This window comes from Bos javanicus, chromosome 18, assembly GCF_032452875.1.
Source record: "Bos javanicus breed banteng chromosome 18, ARS-OSU_banteng_1.0, whole genome shotgun sequence".
Classification (NCBI taxonomy): Eukaryota; Metazoa; Chordata; class Mammalia; order Artiodactyla; family Bovidae; genus Bos; species Bos javanicus.
In genome coordinates this window covers 58,719,539-58,737,382 of record NC_083885.1, presented here as the reverse complement: position 1 = coordinate 58,737,382, position 17,844 = coordinate 58,719,539, and the positions used below count along the sequence as shown (strand labels likewise).

The 17,844-nt window shown below is 44.2% G+C and overlaps 1 protein-coding gene across 11 annotated transcripts in view; it reads right to left on the bottom strand.

Moving 5' to 3' along the window:
• Positions 1 to 17,844, bottom strand: part of LOC133229675 (zinc finger protein 665-like) — a 39,877-nt gene that overhangs the window by 15,710 nt on the left and 6,323 nt on the right. For 4 of the 11 annotated variants that reach the window (XM_061386343.1, XM_061386345.1, XM_061386342.1 and 1 more), the window contains exons 3-4: positions 14,332 to 14,390; positions 601 to 690 (exon numbers count right to left, since the gene is read on the bottom strand). The gene's annotated coding sequence lies outside the window, so the exon portion shown is untranslated. Of the gene's footprint in view, positions 1 to 600; positions 691 to 14,331; positions 14,391 to 16,845; positions 16,954 to 17,844 lie in introns of those variants that run through there. The other 7 variants (XM_061386340.1, XM_061386348.1, XM_061386349.1 and 4 more) reach the window with 5 other exon arrangements.

Sequence of the window (17,844 nt, the reverse complement as noted above, 5' to 3'; positions counted from 1 at the left end):
CTTCTGCAGTTGTGCTCAGAGAATAATCCATAAAGTTAACCACTGACATTTGTTCAAGGATCTTTACAAAGAGTGTTACAGGATGAGCACGTAGGCCGCAGCTTGAGGCCGTGGGAAGGATTGTCATCTGAGACCTATTTGTGAAGGAAATGTTTATGGCAAAGGAAGTTTGCTGAATTTAGGGTTTAGGAATAATTAAGAATAGTTAGAAGCTAAAAATTTAAGGAATGTTGTAGTGCTAGCATATTTTACTATAGCTTATAGAGATTAGGAATTTCAGAGCTATTAATACCTAGAAGCCATTTCAGGAGATAGTGAGCTTAGGTTGCTAGGGGCAAACAGGATTTAGAAAGATAAGAAATAAAATGAGGAATGTGGTATGCAGCCCAGACATAAGCATGAATTACAATGTAATCACAAGTTAAAGTAAACAGGATTCTGAGAGAATCGCTGAAGCAGAAACTCTGTTGAAGGGCAACAATGTTTTATGGAGACAATAAATCTGGGTGAGGGGAACTGAAAATGCCAAACTTCTGCCTAATGCTTTTGTCAAAGTATAAAAGAGAACCTGAAGCTTGAAATAAACATGCAGTCCCGTACCTTGAGTCAGGGGCTGCATCATTCTCTGCTGACACCGCTCATCTCTTCAGGCTGATTCCCTGGCTGCTAGAGCTGGACTCTGGCACATGTCTATTCAAAATGCATCATCAATGAAACATGAAGCCTGGACTGAGCACCATTCAGAGGAGAAAAGCACCCCCCAACTCTCTTTTTCTTTCCCAGCCTTACTAAGGTGTAACTAACAAAAATGGTATAAATGTACTGTGTACAAAGTGATCATGTCATAGACTCATACACGGAATAATTATTATACTCGAGTAAGTTACACATCCACCTATGAGTACACTGTATTATTTCTCTCTGGGCGAATTTCAAGGATATAGAAACACTACAGGCAGCATGCAGTACCTCAGATCCCCAAAACTTACTTATTTTATAACTGAAAATCTCTACTCTTTGACTACCAGTGCCCCATTTCTCCTTCCACCCAGCTCCTGGTAACAGCCTTATTACTCGATGGCTCTATGAGTTTGACAATTCTAGTTTCTACATAGTGTCTGTCCTCCTTTGTGAGGCTTATTTAACTTGGTATAATGTTCCCTAGGTTCATTCATTCTGGCATAAATGCAGGATCCTTGATTTTTATATTTATATACAGAGAAAAAATAGCTCATGAATATACAGTATATTATAAATATTTCTATACCACACTTTTGTAACCTATTCTTTCGTCAAGAGACATCTGGGCTGTGTCTATGCCTTGGCTACTGCAAATCCAGTCACACTCATGGGACTGTGGACATATTCCTGAAAAACTGATTGCTTTTCCTTTGGATATCTGTCAGAAATGGGTTTGACAGACTGTAGGCCTGTTCTATATTAATTTGTTAAGGAACTTCCATTTTATTTTCCCACATAGCAGTACCATTTACATTACCACCAACAGTGCAGTTAAGATTCTGTGTTTTCTGTACTGTGCCTGTATGTGTGCTTATTTGGGGAGGGATGGGAGTGGACAACAGAATGCAGCCTGGCAGCAAGACAGTTGCAGCTGCATCTTCTAGAGGACAAACCTCCAGATTGCAGATCACTGTGGCATCGCTGACCTCTGATTTTTTGGAGCCATCCTCCCCTATATCACAGGACTTTATGACCTACTCAGGTTGGGCCCAGAGATCCCTACCGAGCAGGACCACCTCATAACAAGCATTCTGTGATCTTAACCTTAGTACTTCTATTTTCCCAGCGGGACTCAAACAAACTTACAAACTTTCATGGTGTCCAACAGAGTGTCCACAGAGCCTACAATGAGCCTCGGACCCTCTTATACAAACACAAAGCATTCCAAGCCCTGATAACTCATGCATGAGGCAAAATACAAAAGAGGACACCCAAGGATCCACAGACACAAGACACCATATTTTCATTTACAGTGAGTGATCCAGGTCAAACACTGAAATCTCCACAAAGACTATGAAAAAGAGGGATCATTCCAGTGATGTACATGGACCACTGAGACCTCAGCATCTTCCAAGGAAACACTCCAGATTCTCTTGGTATCTTCCCAAATGCACATGAACCTTTCTTCACCAGCAACCCCAAGTACACAATGATACCAAAGATGATGCAAAAAATGACCTGAGATTTTCCCCATTACTCTATGGTGCCTGCCTGCTAAAAGAGCCAACAAAAGCCAGGGAGTGAGTGGATGCTGGGGGCACCTGCTAGAACCAGCCCCTCAAGCCCAAGGCTCCCATCCTCCTGCACACACAGGTGCCTGCAGGCTCAGTCCCGGCCACAGTTCTAACAGTGGAAAAGGCTTCTCTTGGCTGAATTCCACGTCCTTCATTGCTGCTCACGTGTGGTCACAAGTTGTCAAATCCAACCTCTGCAGGCAAGTGTCAGCCTCAGCACTGCTGTCCCAGGAACACGAGCTAAGGCATTGGAACCTCAAACCATCCCATGCAGGCTCTCCAACAAACCCAATCCCAGGTTCTCCAACCTGAACTGAGACATTCTTTTCCAACAGATCCACACCTGCCTTGTCCCTGCAACTACACTTGGGATGGGCGCACGCTCCATTCACTGGGCTCACCTTGATGCCCCCAAGTACTGCCACAAGCCTCCTGCAGACCCCAGCAGGCTCTGTCCACTTTCCCCATTTGTCTACCTCTCCTCCCTGCATGACTGAACTAAGCAAGACTAAAGTGCACCAGGGTTTCTTGGCAAAGGGGATCACAAGAGGAGTGTCCACGAGCTACCACCCAAAGGACACTGCACGTGCAGTATGGAAACCAAGAGACTGGCCCTCCTGGGAAAGTCTGCCACCACCTGGGGACATTATGGACTCCATGTACAAAGGCATTTGTGATGAGGACGTCTCAAAGCAAGGGGCTCCAGGTCTCACTATCTCCTGTTTTCTCCACCCACACCTACTTGAAAAATATTCTACCTCTTGGGGGGTGCGGGGGGGCAGCGTCTCCTTCTTGCCCCATTAGATTTCGGATTTCTGCTCATCCTCAGTGCACTGAAATCACAATCGCTGACAAGAGTACATGAACTCCTAGATGGCAAAGCTGCTGTCCATGATGGTGACTGGTCCTGGATGGACAGAGCTTAGATCTGGGGGCTGCAGAGGACGAAACACAGCAGACTAAACATGGGGACATCTTAGCTCACTGCTTGAGGACACCACCTCTGTAGGGCTTTTCAAGACTTCCTATATTTCTTGACCCTTCTTTTGAGTAATTAAGTAATCACATGGGGTAAAGATCAATTACAGCTGAAATGTCCAGAACATGGGAAACATCTTCATCACCTGCCCTGTTCTCTTGGTCTTCCCTGAGGATTATTCAGCCCAACCCATAGTCCTGTCATCTAAAGACATTTCCAGTATCAGATACTATAGCCACGCTGGGAAGAAGAGGAACACTATCAGCCCTAAAAAGAGAGGAACGAGGAAGGACTCAAAATAACCCTTGAAGAAGGGCATTAATTTCTCCTGATGGCAACTGATACGGAGGCAATAAACCTGGGTAACATGAGACAGACTGTTAGGAGGGGATGGGGAGACCTCTATGAGCCTAGACTTGAAGGGTGACACAGGGCCTGAGCCAGGGTGACCTGAAGGTGAGAAAAGGAACTACGATGTCAGACAGAAATGGTTTTGGTATTTAGAAACAGAGAAAAGGTAAATGAGACCAGGACAGGCTGAACCATGAGCAAAGGGTCAGCTCCCAGGATGAGGCTGGAGACACTGACAGGGCCCTGAGCTTGACAGAGGGCTGTGGAGCCACAGCGAGGAGTCAAGCTTTTGTCCCAAGAACACATGAAAGCCAGTGGAGGTCTGAACGTCAGGACATAAAAAAAAATCTCTCTTCAGATTTAGCCTTATTCATAGAAATCATCAAATTCTAAGCCTGTGATCCTGCCTCCATCCTACAGTTTTCCTTTTTGTTTTTCATTCAGGGAGGACTGGGATCTATTTAAAATTCGAATTACCACCAGAAACTCCCTCCAAACCAGAACTGCCACACACAGACACACAGCCAATTTGGCTAATCATTTCAGGGGTCAGTGTTGCTCACGCTCAGAGTTTCCGGTCTAGTCTTTCATCTGCATGTTACAAGTGGGCTCCCTCAGGACCAGACAGAAGCCGTTTATGAGAAGGTCTGAGCTGAGTGAAGACAACTGGGTATAACTGAATAATGAAATGGGAGGCTGAAGGGCAAGGGGGCCAAGTTTGTCCTTACTGCCCATCCCATTTAAGACCAGGAACATCTGTCATGTATCTGAGCAAAAGAAACTTTTCTTTCAAGATTGGGTCAAAGTGATGATACCAAGCAGGTAGTTCTTTAGATTGCAGTAAAATATTTTAAAAACACAGAATTGCAAATATATATCCACTGGTACAAAAAAACAGTGTAACGGGTCAGCTTAGAAATAGGATCTGAGCAATCTTTTTCATTATGAATAGAGAGGCTCTGTTGGAAGGTTCCAGGTCAAGCCAGTCCATCCTTCCTCATTTGCACAGAAAAGTCAAAAGGGACCCGAGGGAAACATCTTCATATCACCACACAGCTCACTTTTTTTTTCACTGATCATAGAAAATGGAGAAAACAAACCACTAGAGTAACCAGTTAAACTAGGTGTTTTTTTTTTTTTTCTTTTTTTTGAAAAGAAAGAATGAAGCATGTTGGGAGCCGCGTTAGGCATTACTGACAAAATGGAGGCACGGCCCCAACCCCTTCTCTTTGTCCCGCAGGCACGGAACCGGGATGAAGAGGTTAGGCTTTGTGATTCTGACTTGCTTTTTCCTTTCCTCGGCTGAGTTGACAGAAAAGAATACTAAGGTGCTTACTGTTCTTGAGAGGAGCATTCTAATGCTAAGTCGCTTCAGTCGTGTCAGACTCTGTGCGACCCCATAGATGGCAGCCCACCAGGCTCCGCAGGCCCTGGTATTTTCTAGGCAAGAATACTGGAGTGGGTTGCCATTTCCTTCTCCAATACATGAAAGAGAAAAGTGAAAGTGAAGTAACTCAGTCGTGCCCAACTCTTATCGATCCCATGGGCTGCAGCCTACCAGGCTCCTCTATCCATGGATTTTCCAGGCAAGAGTACTGCATGAGAAGGCACAAAGCCTTCTGCAGCTGTGCTCAGTGAATAATTCATAAAGTTAATCATTGACATTTGTTCAAGGACTTTTACAAAATAGTGTTCCAGGGTGAGCACACAGGCCGCAGCTTGAGACCATGGGAGGAATTGCTATCTGAAGCCTATTTGTAAGGAAAGTGTTTTTGGCAAAGGAGTTTGCTGAATTTAGGGCTTAGGAATATTTAAATAGTTAGAAGCTAAAGATTTAAGGAATGTTGTAATCTTAGCATATTCTATTATAGCTTATAGAGATTAGGGACTTTAGACATATTAATAGTTAGAAGCCCTTTCTAAGAAATAGTGAGCCAGGATACTAGGGGCAAACAGGACTTAAAAAGATAAGAAATAAACTGAGGAATGTGGTATGGAGCCCAGACATTAGCATGAGTTACTACGTATTCACAAGGACACAAGAGAAGAAGTAAATAAGAGAATCGCTGAGGCAAGAACTCCTTTTGAGGGGCAACAATGATTTATGGAGACAACAAATCTGGGTCAGGGGGAACTGAAAATGTCAAATCCCTGACCTAATGTTTTTGTAAAAGTATAAAAGAGAATCATAAGCTTGAAATAAACAGGCAGTCCAAGAAAACTGAGAGGCTGTCTCGTTTCGCGCCGACACCGCTCACCCCTTCAGGTTGAATCCCTGGCTGCTGGAGCTGGACTCCGGTAGAAACATTTTATTTTGTTGGTTTTATCACGTTAAATGTTCTTTTATCTTCCCATTTCTCAAAGAAATGCCTTTAATTTCATAAGATCTAATGTCATACCTCCGTTATTCTCTGGTAAAGAGCTGAAACCAGAAATATCCATTTGTGTGTGCACACATAACAACATACACACAATTCATGTCTTTGGTAAAACCACAGTTGAAACTATGTCTGTTTTATTACACGATGTTGAGAGGGTAACAGGCAGGAAGGCCAGGGGGTCTCCAAATGGAGGAAATAGGCTGCAAGTGTCAGACATTTTTATCTCTCTCAAGCGGCAGGAGGAAACAAACTAGCAATATTTTTTTCCTTCTCTATACAAACTTAAAAGGAGGCTTCTCTTAAAATACTGTGTTGTCATAATTATACCTGGGGTCAGACTCAAGACAATCAGGACTGAAGGTGCCCAGGGGTCCCCACACAAGCTCCCATCCTAATTACACATGAGGAACCCCAAATATTAATAACTGTGGGGGGGCCAATCTGTTGATTTCCTTTTAGATACTGGGGCAACTTACTCAGTGCTTACTGAATCCCCTGGCCCACTTCCTTCCCAATCTGCTTCCGTAATGGGACTGTCTGGATGAGCCAAAGGGTATTATTTCAGTTACTCTTTATGCTGTAACTGAGATTCTGTGCTATTTTCATTCGAGTTTCTGATTGTGCCAGAGTCTCCATCACCCCTTTTGGGGAGGAATATAGTGATCAGTTTTCATTCCAATTCATTCAAGCTGGTTTTAGAAAAGGCAGAGGAACCAGATATCAAATAGCCAACGTCCACTGGATCATCAAAAAAGCAAGAGAGTTCCAGAAAAACATCTATTCCTGCTTTATTGACTCTGCCAAAGCCTTTGACTGTGTGCATCACAATTAACTGTGGAAAATTCTGAAAGAGATGGGAATACCAGACCACCTGATCTGCCTCTTGAGAAATCTGTATGCAGGTCAGGAAGCAACAGTTAGAACTCGACATGGAACAACAGACTGGTTCCAAACAGGAAAAGGAGTACGTCAAGGCTGTATATTGTCACCTTGCTTATTTAACTTCTATGCAGAGTACATCATGAGAAACGCTGGGCTGGAAGAAGCACAAGCTGGGATCAAGATTGCTGGCAGAAGTATCAATAACCTCAGATATGCAGATGACATCACCCTTATGGCAGAAAGTGAAGAGGAACTCAAAAGCCTCTTGATGAAAGTGAAAGAGGAGAGTGAAAAACTTGGCTTAAAGCTCAACATTCAGAAAACGAAGATCATGGCATCTGGTCCCAACACTTCATGGGAAATAGATGGGGAAACAGTGGAAACAGTGTCGGACTTTAGTTTTTTGGGCTCCAAAATCACTGCAGATGGTGACTGCAGCCATGAAATTAAAAGACGCTTACTCCTTGGAAGGAAAGTTATGACCAACCTAGACAGCATATTCAAAAGCAGAGACATTACTTTGCCAACAAAGGTCCATCTAGTCAAGGCTATGGTTTTTCCTGTGGTCATGTATGGGTGTGAGAGTTGGACTATGAAGAAGGGTGAGCGCCGAAGAATTGATGCTTTTGAACTATGGTGTTGGAGAAGACTCTTGAGAGTCCCTTGGACTACAAGGAGATCCAACCAGTCCATTCTGAAGGAGATCAGCCCTGGGATTTCTTTGGAAGGAATGATGCTAAAGCTAAAACTCCAGTACTTTGGCCACCTCATGCGAAGAGTTGACTCATTGGAAAAGACTCTGATGCTGGGAGGGATTGGGGGCAGAAGGAGAAGGGGACAACAGGATGAGATGACTGGATGTCATCACTGACTCGATGGACATGAGTCTGAGTGAGCTCTGGGAGTTGGTGATGGACAGGGAGGCCTGGTGTGCTGCGATTCATGGGGTCGCAAAGAGTCGGTCATGACTAAGCACCTGAACTGAACTGATGCTGAACAAGGTCCATGCCTCTGTTTTCATAAATATGGAGCCCTCCCTTTCCCTCCCTTTAGTTGAACAAAATGTAAATCCTAGAGTATGGGCTGAGGGAAAATCTGTGGGTCGAGCACAAAATGCTATTCCTGTAGTTGTCAAGCTCAAAGACCCACACTTACTTCCACATAAGAAGCAGTATCCATTGAAACCTGAGGTTAAGAAAGGGTTAAAACCCATCATCGAAAATTTAAAGGTGTGGGGACTATTAGTTTCCTGTAACACTCCATGCAACACTCCTATTTTGGGTATAAAGAAATCAAATGGAAAATGGAGACTAGTTCAAGATTTACGAATGATAAATGAGGCTGTAGTTCCTTTACACCCCATGGTGCCTGATCCTTATACTCTATTGTCTGAAATTCCTGAGTGAGCCAAATATTTCTCAGTAGTTGATTTGAAAAATGCTTTCTATGCTGTGCCTTTGGCGGAAGAAAGTCAATTTCTATTTGCCTTTGAAGACCCTACGCAGCCAGCTTCTCAGTTAACCTGGACAGTTTTGCCCCAGGGATTTCGTGACAGTCCTCACTTATTTGGACAAAGTTTGTCACAGGATCTACAAAACTTTAATAGCTCCGAAGTGGTGGTGTTACAATATGTTGATGATATTTTGCTCTGTGCTGAGACAGAAGAAGCTTGTTTAGGAGCCTCAGAAGATTTCTTAAACTTTCTGGCAGGCTGCAGTTATAAGGCATCAAGAGAAAAGGCTCAGCTTTGTCAACAATCACTTACATATCTGGGCCTAATCATATCAGAAGGGACTAGGGCCATAGGCTCTGAGAAAATTAAACCCATACTAAATCATCCCCTACCTATGACTTTAAGACAATTGTGAAGATTTCTGGGAATCACAGACTACTGTCATATTTGGATTCCAGGTTATGGGGAACTTGCCCGACCTTTATATAAACTTAGAGCTGAAACTCAGCAGGCCCCAAAAGACAAACTGGTTTGGTCTCCAGATACTCAAAAGGCTTTTAAGGTTCTTCAGACTGCCCTCCTGCAAGTTTCCGCTTTGAGCTTACCCACAGGGTCAGGATTTAATTTGTCACTGAAAAAAAAGGTATGGCCTTGGGAATTTTGACACAAGCCCGAGGCCCACACCAGCAACCTATTGCTTATCTAAGCAGAAAACCAGATGTAAGTTTATGTGGGTCGCCCCACTGCCTAAGAGTAATTGGAGCAGCACCTTTATTAGCACCTGAAGCTTTAAAAATAATTAATGGACAAAATCTTACTGTCCTGACTTCTCATGATGTGAGTGCATCTTAAATTCTAAGGTTAATATTTGGATGACAGACAGTGGACTTCTTAAATATCAGTCATTGTTGTTAGAAGGACCAGTAACTAAGCTGAAAGTTTGTGGAAATTTAAATCCTGCCACTTTCCCTCCTGAGAAGGAAAATGAAACACCTGATCACGATTGTTCCCAATTTCTAACTTTAAACTATGCAGCTTGGGAGGATCTAATGGATACCTCATTAGACAATCCTGACATGGAAATATTTACAGATGGCAGCTCTTTTGTTTGGGATGGAAAGCATAAAGCAGGTTACACCTTGGTGACTGCTGAATAGGTTTCAGAAACAAAATCTCTCCCCCAGGGAACCAGTGCTCAGTTAGCAGAGCTTGTGGTTCTGACCCGAGCTGCAGAGTTAAGCAAAGGGCAGCTAGTAAATATCTACATGGATTTTAAGTGTGCTTCTTTGACTTTACATGCTCATTCTGCAATATGGAAGGAAAGTTTAAAACAGCAACAGGAGAACCTATTATGCATTTCAGAGAGATCCAGAGACTTCTAACTGCTATATATTGCCCTAAAGAAGAAGCTGTTATGCATTGCAAAGGGCACGGCAGGGATGGGAGGAAAGCAGCTGAAGGTAATCAGCTGGCTGACTGTCAAGCCAGAAAAGCAGCACTTTAGGAAACCCTTTCACTGCAGAGGCCTTTGATCTGGACAGGTCCTGTGGAACAGGAGAAACCACAATATACTGAGGAAGAATTAGAAAGATATGAGAAAAGAGGAACTAAGATTACAGATAACGGATGGTTACAGTCCGAGGATGGACGATTAATAATTCCTGAAAATGCTCAATGGAAAATTCTTAAGAGTTTACACCAGAGTTTTCATTTGGGTGCACAGAGTACTTACCAAATGGCTTCACGTTTGTTTGAAAGTAAAAACATAATGAAAACTTTAAAGAACGTATCAAAATATGTGAGGTTTGTCAGAAAAATAACCCGAAGACTGAGAAGCTAGCAATATCTGGATTACAACGAAGTGGTAAGTATCCTGGAGAGGCCTGGGAAATTGATTTTACTCATATGCCAAAAGCTATTTGATATTCTTGCTTACACGTTTGGGTAGATACTTTTACTGGGTGGATTGAGGCTTTTCCCTGTCGTAGTAAGCAGGCTAAGGAAGTTCTAAAGATTTTAATCCATGAAATTATCCCCAGGTTTGGGCTGCCACGGAGCCTTCAGAGTGACAATGGCTCCGCATGTAAAGCTGCTGTAACTCAGGGGGTATCTAAAGCTCTAGAAATAGAATATCACGTACACTGATAAATGAAGATTGGGAGACCCCAATCTTCAGGAAAGGTTGAAAAAGCTAATTACATTTCTAAAAGACGTCTGTCCAAATTAACTCAAGAGATTCAGGACAATTGGATTAAAGTCCTACCCATAGCTTTAGTGAGGGCTCGAACTGCCCCCAAAAGGAGGGACTGTCCCCCTTTGAATCTATTTATGAAAGAAAGGCACAAAAAGGCCTTTCTTGTGCACAGACATCGTTATAGACCCTGAAGCCTTGGAATTAACTAGTTATGTAACTCAGCTCTCAGCTTTTCAACAGGCATTAACAGAACTCTGGGAGACAACTCCTGACCCAGCCTCTGAGTCAAGCAAGCCTCTATTTGAGCCAGGAACCCAGGTCCTCATAAAAACATTGGGATCTGGGGGCCCATTCCTCGAGCCCCTCTGGGAAGGCCCTTAAGAGGTTATTCTTTCTTCTCCCACAGCTGTCAAAGTGCCAGGAATTGATTTGTGGTGCATCACACTTGAGTTAAGAGGTGGCACCCTGACCAGAACTAAGTGACTTCATTTTATGTCTTTACTTTCTATGCTCTGACTTTGTACTTTTCAGATAGGCCTGTAATCTATGTGAGCCTACTTCTACTGACTCCAAAAATCCTGAGTGTGCCGTTTGATCCTCAAGAAAATGCCTTCCTGTCTTGGGCTCACCCCTACGCTGCATTCCACAACTGGTCTAACTGCTGGGTCTGCGGAGCGCTCCCCTCTTCATCAGTGAAAGGCTTCCTGTGGTGGACATCTCACTTCAAGAAAAAGACTTTCTCCAAGTCTGCGAATACCTTTGACAACAATCATATGTGATGCCTCTTCTTCATCTGATGACATCTACCAACCCTAAAATGGACTGGTGCAACACTTTGTACTTTAACTATGGACATAACGTGACTTTTAATTTTGATTATACATTGTCTCGGTTTAATGACTATTGCACTACAGATAATGCAAATGGGTCTGGATCTAATGGTTTTTTATCTGAAGTTTATCAAATATGGGATGAGGTTATATGGCTAACTCCTGAAAAAGGACGTCAAGTATCTACTGCCCCTATATGCTGGGAACAAACAGAGCCATCCCCAAAAGTTAGCCAACAACTTAATTACAATGATTGGAAACAATTGGGATTTTTGCCTCAGGAAATATGCAACATAATCATTCCCCTGTTTTCCAACCCCAATTCAGTTCCTCCCTTTGTCTGGCCAGGCACTAATTGGGACTGGATATCTCAGTCAGGTGGCTTGCTCCAAAAGGGACCTATGGATATGTGGCTCTTACCTATGGGCATGGCTTCCCCTTGGTCGGATAGGGAGATGCACCCTGGGTCTAGCCTTTACTCATGGCTTTGTATTTTCAGAACTTCCAGAAAAGCCTGCTAATTTACACCACCTTAAAACTCGGTGGGCAAGGTCTGTATTTCACCGGTATGATTATTTGGCTGAAGTCTTTGTTCCCTCTTTGGGAACTACAGATGTTATGCTACGAGTGGATGCTTTGACTAACTTTACTCAACAGGCATTACAAGATTCTCAAAAATCTATTTCAGCTCTTAATGCTGAACAAGCACTAATTAGAAAGGTAGTTTTACAAAACAGATTGGCTTTAGATATTCTGACAGCTGCACAAGGAGGAACTTGTGCCATTATTCATACCCAATGCTGTACATATATACCTGATATGAGCACTAATGTTACTCATTTTACTAAACACATGAACAAGATGACTGGGGCTATGGATATTCCTGAAGCCTCAATTGCCTCATTTTGGGAGATGTTAACTAGTGCCCCATGGTGGAAAACTATCTGACTTACAATAATTCTGATTGTTTTGTTTTTGCTGTTTGTTCCCTGCATCTGTAACTGTGTAACTGGATTTGTTTCTAGTTGCATGAAAGCTTTTAAGTGACAAATGGTTGTGTTAGGGGAAGCACACTGATTGAAACTGCCCACCCTGGCCAGGCACCATAGTAACCATTTGCATGAGTTGTTTTATGACAGGAGATCCTGATAAGGAATATGGAACTAATGAGCCACCACCAACCTGAAGAGTTCGGGAAAGGTTGAAAGGAGACACGGAGTGTCTGTCCACTTCCCAGAATCCCTCTTGCTAGCATCCATCTTGGCTGAGCGATGCATGTGCCACCAGGAAAGACTCTGAATTAGAATGATTGGCTAAAGACCACCCGGAAACTAATCTCATCACCATAAAACCCGAGACTCGGAGCCACGTGGCAGAGCAGTTCTCCTGGGTTCCCTTTCCCTACTGCTCTACACGCAGGTGCCCTTTCCCAATAAAATCTCTTGCTTTGTCAGCACACATGTCTCCTCGGACAATTCATTTCCGAGTGTTAGACAAGAGCCCAGTTTCGGGCCCTGGCAGGGGTCCCCCTTCCTGCAATAGTTGCTCAAACTCCTGCTACTGCTGCAGCTTCTTCCAACTATTATTTGGGGCCCCTGGATCAGACATCTTCGGTATGAGGGTTAGGAGAATATGTTGCCTCACCAATTTAGGGACAATGCCCCTTGTCAGCTCGAAAGCAGTTATGGAACGAGAATGATGCCCCTTTTCCCTAGGCAACATAATTCTTCTAAAAGAAAAGGGGGCAATGAGACGGTAACAGGCAGGAAAGCCAGGGGTCTCCAAATGGAGGAAATAGGCTGCAAGTGTCAGACATTTTTATCTCTCTTAAGTGGCAGGAGGAAACAAACTAGCGGTATTTTTTCCTTCTCTATACAAATTTAAAAGGAGGTTTCTCTTAAAATACTGTGTTGCCATAATGACACCTGGTTTCACCTGAAGTTAACTATTCTCAAACCTTGAGTTAACCAATGCATTTTTCTTATGGAAATGTTTGTCTTAAGCTATGTTAATAGACTATGCATTTACCCCAGACTCTGTCTTCAAGTTGGTTCTGCCTAATGGCTCAGAACCTACTTCACAAACCAGTATGTTGTACTCAGATACTGTTCCCCTAATCTATGTAAACAAAACTATTTGTATGGTAATCTGGCCTTCTACAAGATTCAAGTTAATCATTTTATGGCCTGGGATGAATCATCTGGTGCCAAGATTATTCCAAAATGCATCTTATGGACCAGGGGCCTGGTGCCATTCTGAGTTTTAAAACATTCCTTTCCTTCATTAACAGACTGCTACTGACTATAATGGCACCCCACTCCAGTACTCTTGCCTGGAAATCCCATGGATGGTGGAGCCTGGTAGGCTGCTGTCCATGGGGTCGCTAAGAGTCTAAGAGTCGGACATGACTGAGAGACTTCACTTTCCCTTTTCACGTTCATGCATTGGAGAAGGAAACGGCAACCCACTCCAGTATTCTTGCCTGGAGAATCCCAGGGTCAGAGGAGCCTATTGGGCTGCCGTCTACGGGGTCGCACAGAGTCGGACACGACTGACACGACTTAGCAGCAGTAGCAGCAGCCCCCCCATTCTGAACCCTCTGCCACCTCCCTCCTCACCAGATCTCTCTGGGTTGTTCCAGAGCACTGGCTTTGGGTGCCCTGCTTCGTGCATCGAACTTGCACTGATCATTCTATCTTACATATGGTAATTTACATGTTTCAATGCTATTCTCTCAAATCATCCCACCCTCACCTTCTCCCACTGAGTCCAAAAGTCTGTTCTTTACATCTGTGTCTCCCTTTGTTGCCCTGCATGTAGGGTCACTGGTACCATCTTTCTAAATTCCATATATATGCATTAATATACAGTATTTCTCTTTCTCTTTCTGACTTATTTCACTCTGTATAATAGGCTCTAGGTTGATCTACCTCATTAGAACTGATAAACGAGGTGACATTTTTGCTAAGTATGCCACAAAATAGTCTAAGATGATTTACTACTTACCAAAGAAAATTTCAAATGTATGAGATAAAGGGAAGAAAGCACTCAGGCAAGGAATGAATCTGAAAAATATTTGAAACAAAAAACTGAATTATTTTTAATCTAAAAATCTGGTCAAAGTTTAAAAAAATGTGGAGAATAATCATATTTAGAAAAGGATGATACGAGTAGAATACTGGAAACTAACAAAGCTTATTTCTAAAGTTAAAAATGATTACAGAAACTGAATGAATTAAGACCTATTCCAAACTACAAAAAGCACCATACATAAAGAAAGGAGAAAATGTGAATTCGTTTAAAAAAAAAAAAAAAGTGTTACTTTAAAAACGCTACCCAACAATCATACAGTGGATAAGAATCTGCCTGACAATGCAGGGGACATGGGTTCTATTCCTGGTTCAGGAAGATCCCACAAGTACAAGCAACTAAGCCTGTGCACAACTACTGAGCCTGTGCTTTAGAACCTGGGAGCCTCAACTCCTGAGCCCAGGGCACAGAACCGAAGACACACAGCCAAGAAATTAATTTAAAAAAAAAAAAAAAAAAAAAGCTACCACAGGGTGACACTCTAGAGTCAGTCATTTCTTGCCCCAGGTCTCTTCTTCCTTGACCTCTATCTTATGATAGGACAAGGGAAGGGGGTCACTCACAACTCAGTGAATCAAGCCACTGCCCCAGGCTCAACAGGGTTTGCAAATGAAAGTCATCGTCTGCCACAAGTAATAAAAAAAGACACAAGCCTTATAGACAGGAGTTTTGAAATTCTCAGCCTCTTCTGTATAACTAAAAAAATCATCTGTAACCAAACAACTGGCCACACCTGGATCGAGCTTATCCCTCTGTTCACCAGTCTCCTTATTTAATCTGGGTCTCGGTGTCTCTTTTTCTCCCCCTCTGCTCTCCTGCTGTTCCTGTCCTATTTCCTGCCTCTCACGTGTCCTGTCCCAGGCTGCTGCAATTCGTTCCCCCTAGAAACGCTCTCTCTCTCTCCAACCATCCTGAGCTTTTCAAAAATCCATACCTATGTCTGCCTCTTTCTTCCCCCATTTCGGCTCCCTCTCTGCGCTCCAGATTACTCCCCTTCTCTCGCTGTGACTCTCCCTTCCTCCCCACTCTCTGGCAGGCCATGTGGCTATGCTTCCTTCCAGCCCCTTTCTTCCTCTGCTCCTTACCTCTTTCTCTGCCAGCACTATGAAACCGGCCACCTCGGATTGAGACTCGAACCCTTGTGGCAGGACTCCAACCGGGTGAAAACACAACTCCGGACTGTAACCCAAGAGGCCTGGACTCAAACCCGGCCAAAACCCAGTTAGGGACTCTCCACGTCTGATGTCCCTCATCGCCCTTCACCTCCCTGCTCCCATCACTGATACAGGGCAGTTCTCCCTATGCTGTTTTCCAATCCCTGGAGATCTGGCTTTCTAATTTATTAATACTTCTCTATTTTACTCACTTGGCTATTTTCAAGGCTTAACCTCTTTGACATGACTATCCCTTTGCAAATCCCTCAGCCATTCTCACGGAGAAGGCAATGGCAACCCACTTCAGTACTCTTGCCTGGAAAATCCCATGGACAGAGGAGCCTGGTAGGCTACAGTCCATGGCTAAGATTCGGACACGACTGAGCGACTTCACTTTCCCTTTTCACTTCCATGCATTGGAGAAGGAAATGGCAACCCATTCCAGTGTTCTTGCCTGGAGAATCCCAGGGATCGGGGAGCCTGGTGGGCTGCCGACTATGGGGTCGCACAGGGTCGGACAGTACTGAAGCGACTTAGCAGGATCAGCAGCAGCCATTCTCAGTTTTCCTATTGGTTCTCCCTGATGCTTTTCTCCTCAGTTTCAGTTATTTCTCTCAGTCCTTCTGACTCTGCTTCTCCGGATCCTCCTGCCTCCTGAATTTACTGAGTGGGCCACAGAACGAGACGCCCCCGGACCGGAAGATCACCTTTTCCGACCGAGCTCAATTGGGCATGGAACAGCACTGGCTGTCACATGGCTGGCCCAGGTCACCTACCCTACGCGGGGTGAGGGGATGGGCTGACAGGAAAGGGGCCTGCTGCGGGGCAGAAGGACCGGCCTCAGGAGACGCGAGGACAGACGGGCTGGGAGGGAGGGGCCTCAGGAGCGGGGCGGGCTCTCCGGAATCTCGGGACCAGGGAGAGGGCGCGCGGCCTATCTGGGCTCTGCCTCCAGCAGTGGAGAAGGCGACGCGGCGGGCGCGACTCCAACTCGCGAGAGAGGGCTTTACTTGGCGAGGCCAGAGGTTAAAAAAGGGATTTAAGCAAGAAAATGTCGCCTGAGGCGGTGTCTACCGGGACCGAGGGCCGAAACCGCCTCAGCAACACTTAAAACCCAAACGAAAAGATAACTGGGCCGCAACGGCAGCGGTAGCGTTTTTTCGGTGCCGAGCACCTGGTGCCACGGTTTTCAGGTCGCTGGCAATTCCCACACCATGAGGACGAGTGAGGGGGGCGGAGGTGGGGATTGGCGGGGTGGCGGGCTCTGCAGACTTACTCTAGAAGGAAGCTTAGGCGCCGCTTCGGGACCTCGTCTCCGCGCTCTCCAACTTCCGGCTCTGTGTGAAAGGGCTTTTGGTATTAGAGCCGCAGCTTCCGACCAGGGGCGGGGCGAGCACCAGCTGTGCTCAGAATTAGTGGGAGGGGCGGGCCGCGGAGCGGGGTGGGGCCTGTTACCTGGACAGCATTAAGTTACCTTCTGTAACACTGCTCAGGTAAAAGCTTCAAGTTGTGTCGGAAGCCAAGATACTTCCTCTTAAGACTAAAAGGGCTTATTCTCAATAAAAAGCTGTTTTCCACAGCATGTTGTGCTCAGATCCTGCTAGTGAGGCTGAAGCAATTCAGGGATCTGGGAACTTGGGCAGTTTTAACAAACAAGAATGGGACTAGTCTCTATATTACAAATACAAAACTCTGCCTGGGTAGAAATGGGCTATTCCCTACTCACACCCTACAAAACAGCAAACAGCATAGTGCTGAGTTCAACAAACTCAGGATCAGTACCTGGGTGTCTGAGATGGAGGACTTACAGGATGTGATCATTTGGGTCACTAACCACAGCCTTTTAAGAGCAAGACACTTTAAATGATTATAAACTGTGTTATTGTTTCTTTTATCCAACGTGTTTTAATTATTTCCCTTTCTAAACCCAACTCTTTAAACAGTGACATACAGGGGGTTGTATAAGCAACGCTTACAATGACAAATATCATTGTGTAAGTTTAAGCTACAGAGAAAAATTAACTGATAGTATACTGTGAAACGATTATCACAATAAGTTTGCCTAGCATCCATAATTTCATATAGATAACCTAAAAATGATTCTTGACAGTGGATTCACCAATGATTTATCAGATACAACACCAAAAGCTCACGCCAACAAAATAAAAAGAGGTAAATTGCACACATCCTAATTATCAAATATTGTGCAGTAAACCATCCTCAGCAGTGAAAAAAACATGTACACTATAATACAAAAAAAATTGCCAATCATATA